This window comes from Schistocerca cancellata, chromosome 2 (genome assembly GCF_023864275.1).
Source record: "Schistocerca cancellata isolate TAMUIC-IGC-003103 chromosome 2, iqSchCanc2.1, whole genome shotgun sequence".
In the NCBI taxonomy this organism is placed as follows: Eukaryota; Metazoa; Arthropoda; class Insecta; order Orthoptera; family Acrididae; genus Schistocerca; species Schistocerca cancellata.
In genome coordinates this window covers 1,083,094,605-1,083,101,228 of record NC_064627.1, presented here as the reverse complement: position 1 = coordinate 1,083,101,228, position 6,624 = coordinate 1,083,094,605, and the positions used below count along the sequence as shown (strand labels likewise).

Here is a 6,624-nt window from a genome sequence, read left to right as displayed (position 1 = left end):
CCGCGGTTCCTGGTGTGTCCGCTGTGCCGTGCGTGTGATCATTGCTTGTACAGCCCTCTCGCAGTGTCCGGAGCAAGTATGGTGGGTCTGACACACCGGTGTCAATGTGTTCTTTTTTCCATTTCCAGGAGTGTATTTTGGCTCATCAACGTAACTACAAATCAACTGGCCAGTCCTTTCCTCCTCTTTAAAATGGGTATTGTGCTTTATTGTAATTGCAATAGTTTTCGCTGTATGTGTGCAATTGTTTACAATGATATTCACCCTCTTGCGAGCAACGACGGGGGGGATATGAAGACACTTCCAGGTATAGTGCAGGCGGAATACAGTGGCCGGTAGATCTGCAGACGACATAGCACGCGTGAGGAGAGCGATAGTGGTGGGGGTGTGGGAAGGCGCTGTAGGGGAAATGCCGAACGCTGGAGGGGAAGTGCCGTTCTAAACTGAAGCCTACACCCAATTTTTTGTATATATTAAGCGGGGCACGTTCACGCCCACTCTTGCATGGTGACCACTCAAAAATTTGTCACCTCTTCTTCGGTTAGTATCTAAGAAGAGTTCTGCCGAAAATGCAACACTTTATATTCTCCTGGTTTGTTAACCATTCGTAAGATTCAGAGAAGTGTCACGAGTGAGGAATTTTGAGTTAAGCCTACACATTTCTCTTGTTACCATGTTAAAATTTGCTTCTCGTGTCAATACTCAATGGAGTTTACACACTCTCACCACACTGACATCTTGTGCAGACACAACTGCAAGAGAATTATGAAACAATGGTCTATTGAGTTTATTAATTGAGGAACTGAGGTAAAATAAGATCACCATCTTATGAAAAAGCACATCCTCGGTACAAAATAAACGTGTAATGACTTCACTTACGTTGTTCCAAAATCCATACCATTTTTCATTTCACCAGCTATCAATGCCCATTAAAAATTACATTCTTTCTTTAGAAAAGTCTGTAGTTAGCGGAATAACATGGCAGATAATAAAGTCTTGCATAATGACCATATGGAAAAATACTCCCCTCTTTGTGTGCTATCATTTTCCAAAATTTCATTCCGATAGCTCAAACCGTTTATAAAATATGAGGAATGTTGTAAATATCTCACTCTGGCCTCATTGCTGGCATGGTGGGACCGTAGATGAGTGCACAATGTCTGATCAATTTTCTCAAGATTGATGACATATAGTGACCTCTACCCAAGTCTACAGAAAAATTCAATGTATCAGCTAATACGCAACAACATATTGTGTAATATGCACCAAACGCAAAATCATAGCGACCCCTATTTTTCATTGCAAACTTCTTCGAATTTCGTGCAGTGCCTTACGTCTATGTAAATATCACATTAACGATGACTGTTAACCAAGTGACGGGCACATGATAATGAAGCTGACATACAAAAGTACGAGTAAAGCAAAAATGATTCTTTTTGCCTAATAGTTTCTGTAAAATCGATTGAGAAAGATTGCAGGGCGTGCGAGTCGATTCTGTCGTCGCCAGCCGGCCAAAAGGTGGAAATTTCTGTCGGCCTCCCGTTCCGAACAAACAGATGAACTTGCCCAGCACTTTGGACCAGAACTGGTCACTGCACATTCGCCACCGTAGCCTGTGCGTACTACAGCGCGTGGACCTGACAATTCAGTTGTGTGCAAGCCACACCCTCCAGCCAGCCATCAGCGTGTTGTCCACATAACCTCTGCGTCAAATGAAGCATGATTCAAATGCCGCGCTCGACTAGTATCAGTCTCTTCAGCTCAGTTTATAATACATCAGGCCTCTTGCGATTGTAATTTCTTTATTAAGATGATGTGCGTGGCACATGACATGCCAATGTGTGACAGATCAGTAGGTGACTAGAACTGTTGAGTAACGGAGGAACTGAAAGATGTACACTTCAACACATACCGTAAGTTAGTTTGCTGAGCACATGCACAGCTGTAGTAGCTACGTTACTCACTGTAATGTTTTAAGCATTTCCATTGTTCTAAGGGATAAACAGGCACAATTTCTTGCTGTGTAACTGAAATCACTCCTCAGACTGTGCTGTACTGAATTTATTGTTCAATTACACTTTATTGTTATTGAAAGATCCTGCGGCATCATCAGCTATGCCCAAAGAGGCAAGCATATCAATCGAAAATAAAGTTATCTATATTGTGGAAATCCGTTTATACACCTTCTCATTGTTCACAAATAGCGGGAGGCACACACTGTAACCCCAGCAAGGCTACAACCCCACCAAATACTTATTATGCTTCCACTGAACCAATCATTATTGATTCTTCCGACAGAGGACCCTGAACTATCACTTTGCTGCTTAAGAACAGGTTCAGACCCAGTACCGACTATTGTGGACCTCCACAGGTTTTGTTCCCCCTTACTGAGGTTAGGTTAATTATTGTGACATAGTCTGTCAAAGTGACACTCTTTTTTTTTGTTATGCAGATAATACTCCATCGATCCCAGATAGATGTCTTTAATTTGCCAAGCAGAATTTTATTATGGACACAGTAGAAGGCAGCAGAGCCACTACTTCAGTACTGCGTGGTATAGGTTGAGAATTTGGGTCTGACATAAGGCATGCTAGGGCAGTCCTTGCGGTTGTGGGGACTACTGTGTCCAGATGGCGCAATGGTCAGCGCATCTCTTTAGTGAGCAGGAGATCTGGATTCGAGTCCCTGCCTGGCAAAAATTTTCAGTTTGCCCCATTGACATAAATTCACTCCCCCTGGCAGCTAATGTCTTTAATTCCTTTGCGTCTTGACAGTCAAAGGCTTTAATAACGTCGCAGAGTGAACGAAAAGGATAATATTTCTTGTTTATCTCTTACAGGAACTGCCTGACTGAAGACAGACGTAAACTACCCCGAGAGAGAAGTTTCAAAAACCGGCTTTAATTGATGAGAAACTAGAGCATCCTACGTGTCGCTCCTGTAGGGATCGTGAGGACAAAATTGTTCAAATGGCTCTGAGCATTATGGGACTTAACATCTGTGGTCATCAGTCCCCTAGAACTTAGAACTACTCAAACCTAACGACAACACACACATCCATGCCCGAGGCAGGATTCGAACCTGCGACCGTAGCGTTCGCGCGGTTCCAGACTGTAGCGCCTAGAACCGCTCGGCCACCCCGGCCGGCGGTGGAGGCCATATTACGTTCTTCAGTTGTTAGAGGTCGTATTACGATCTTCAGTTGTTAGAGGGCGTATTACGCTCTTCAGATGTAGGCAACTGCTGTCCACCAGTGTAGTAGTGCATTGTCTGTGTTTACTAATGGAGCGATACACATGGAGTGAGTGCACTGATATGGTTGGTGCATACTACGTAGCACACCACAACGGACGAGCTGCACAGCGGATTTATCAACAACAATATCCTAATCGCCATATCCTGCATCTTACGACCTTTGCTGCTGTGTCCAACAACTGCGTGAGACCGCGTCATTTAGCAGATTACCTGGACAAGGACGCCGTCGCACGGTAAGAACGCTGCAATTTGAGGAAGTTGTCTTGCAGCACGTGGAGCAGGATCCTGCAATCAGCACTCGTGCAATTGCACGTAATATGGGGACGAATCAGACGAATGTAAGAACAGTCCTTCGAGTGCAATTTTTACGTCCATTTCACTTAGAGCGTGTCCACAACCTGGAACCAACTGATTATCCACCCAGAGCTCAGTTTTCGCTGTGGTACCTGGAACAGTGTGAAATGTATCCTACATTTCCATCCTCTGTGCTATTTACCGTTGAAGAAACGTTCGGGCGTGATGGAGTCTTCAACATGCACAGTTCGCTTGTTTGAAGTGAGGATAACCCACATGCTACAGTTACTAGCGCTCATCAAGTGCGGTTCTTCGTTAATGTGCGGGTCCGTGTTGTTGAGGACTGTTTAATTGGGCCGTATCTGTTACCTAGGCCATTAAATGGCAGGTACTATTACAATTTTCTCGCCAGAGCATTGCCAGAATTGCTGGAAGACGTCCCGCTCCCTACAAGACAACGCATGTGGTTCCCACATGACTGGGCGCCGGCACATTTCAGTCGTCGTGTGCGTCGATTCCTGGACCGACGGTTTCCAGAAACGTGGCTTGGCAGAGATGGTTCTGTACCATGGCCTGCTCTATCCCCAGATATTTCCCCTCAGGACTTTTTTGTGTGGGGGGAGATGCACAACCTTGTTTATGCAACTCCTGTTGCATCAGAAGACGATCTGGTTGCCCGGATAGTAGCAGCAGCAGGAACAATTCAGGATACTCCTGGGGTTTTTGCCCGTGTCAGACAGAACATGATCCGACAGTTTAACCTTTGCTTACGTGTCAATGGAGCCATTTTTGAAAATCTACTGTAATTGAAATTGGGTTGTGTTAATTTGTTGCCTCTTGGTCGTAAAAAAAATGGAAAAGTGTTTGTTGGTTTAGTTAATTTGCCACCAGAGAAATCTTCCTCTACCGGTTTAAATATTCCTCGTAGGAAAAAATGACATCAGGGAAAAATATTTGTTTTGATGTCCCCTACAACCTCCCAGAGTTTGCCGGTTTAAATACTTTTCACCCTGTAGTTCGCAGTGGTTTGCTTATACAATTTTATTGATGAATGTTACCACAGAAAATTTAACTTTATGAGGAAATATGGAAAGGTGTAGTTTATCTACCACTCTGTTGTTAGACAGTGGAAAACCTAGCACAACCGAGGCATTAATGGACGACTGTCTAACTGGATGAACACCGCGACGTGCAGTCACCACCAAATGTTATATGTAACTTGAAAGTGGAGGGAGAGAAAGGAAAAGGATAACTGATGTCAGCTACATCGGGACATCACGAGGAGTGAAAACCGTGTACTCGAGCTGCATTCGAGCCGTGATCGCCTGCTTACTAGAGAAGTGCGTCACCCACTGCGCCATTCGGGACACCAGCTTGTTGCAACTGTGTGGACTATCTCGATACAGCTCACGGCCGACCCACATTCGCACCGAGCGCCACCTGTCCGCAGTCTCTGTCCATTTCTTCCATGATGAGATTTTCACTCTGCAGCGGAGTGTGCTCTGATATGAAACTTCCTGGCAGATTAAAATTGTGTGCCGGACCGAGACTCGAACTCGGGACCTTTGCCTTACGCGGGCAAGTGCTCTACCAACTGAGCTACCCAAGCACGACTCACGCCCCCGTCCTCACAGCTTTACTTCTGCCAGTATCTCGTCTCCTACCTTCCAAACTTTACAGAAGCTCTCTTGCGAACCTTGCAGAACTAGCACTCCTGAAAGAAAGGATATTGCGGAGATAAGGTTTAGCCACAGCCTGGGGGATGTTTCCAGAATGAGATTTTCACTCTGCAGCGGAGTGTGCGCTGATATGAAACTTCCTGGCGGATTAAAACTGTGTGCCAGACCGACACTCGAACTCGGGACCTTTACCTTACGCGGGCGTGCTCTACCAACTTTATTTTTTAAATATTTTTGTCTTATTTTGTTCTTTATTGTTCGTTCCATTTGTTCGGGGCGGACGTCCCATGACACCCATTTAGGTTCATCGTTGATCGGTTTACTCAGTTTTTTTGTTACAGAGGGCGACTAACCCTCTGACCGAACACGCTGAGCTACCGTGCCGGCAATACTGTTCCCGCCCGGGATCGAACCGGGGACCTTCTGCGTGTGAAGCAGACGTGATAACCCCTACACTACGGAAACGACATGCAGACTTGAACCAAGAACCTCTCATTCCGCAGCTGCTCACGCTAACCACGGGACCACGGCGCTCCTGCCAACTGAGCTACCGAAGCACGACTCACGCCCCGTCCTCACAGCTTTACTTCTGCCGGTATCTCGTCTCCTACCTTCCAAACTTTACAGAAGCTCTCTTGCGAACCTTGCAGAACTAGCACTCCTGAAAGAAAGGATATTGCGGAGATAAGGTTTAGCCACAGCCTGGGGGATGTTTCCAGAATGAGATTTTCACTCTGCAGCGGAGTGTGTGCTGATATGAAACTTCCTGGCGGATTAAAACTGTGTGCCAGACCGACACTCGAACTCGGGACCTTTACCTTACGCGGGCAAGTGCTCTACCAACTTTTTTTTAATATTTTTGTCTTATTTTGTTCTTTATTGTTCGTTCCATTTGTTCGGGGCGGACGTCCCATGACACCCATTTAGGTTCATCGTTGATCGGTTTACTCAGTTTTTTTGTTACAGAGGGCGACTAACCCTCTGACCGAACACGCTGAGCTACCGTGCCGGCAATACTGTTCCCGCCCGGGATCGAACTGGGGACCTTCTGCGTGTGAAGCAGACGTGATAACCGCTACACTACGGAAACGACATGCAGACTTAAACCAAGAACCTCTCATTCCGCAGCTGCTCACGCTAACCACGGGACCACGGCGCTCCTGCCAACTGAGCTACCGAAGCACGACTCACGCCCCGTCTTCACAGCTTTACTTCTGCCAGTATCTCGTCTCCTACCTTCCAAACTTTACAGAAGCTCTCTTGCGAACCTTGCAGAACTAGCACTCCTGAAAGAAAGGATATTGCGGAGATAAGGTTTAGCCACAGCCTGGGGGATGTTTCCAGAATGAGATTTTCACTCCTCAGCGGAGTGTGCGCTGATATGAAACTTCCTGGCA

At 46.0% G+C, this 6,624-nt stretch overlaps 3 non-coding genes across 3 annotated transcripts; all 3 read right to left on the bottom strand.

Annotated features, from left to right (window-relative positions):
- Positions 1–5,083: 5,083 nt before the first annotated feature.
- Positions 5,084–5,158, bottom strand: Trnat-cgu (transfer RNA threonine (anticodon CGU)). The gene has a single exon. It is a non-coding gene; the product is annotated as a tRNA-Thr (tRNA).
- A 461-nt stretch (positions 5,159–5,619) lies between these two features.
- On the bottom strand, positions 5,620–5,692 carry Trnav-cac (transfer RNA valine (anticodon CAC)). Its single transcript has one exon. It is a non-coding gene; the product is annotated as a tRNA-Val (tRNA).
- Positions 5,693–6,244: 552 nt separating this feature from the next.
- Trnav-cac (transfer RNA valine (anticodon CAC)) lies at positions 6,245–6,317 on the bottom strand. The gene has a single exon. It is a non-coding gene; the product is annotated as a tRNA-Val (tRNA).
- Between the last annotated feature and the right edge of the window lie 307 nt (positions 6,318–6,624).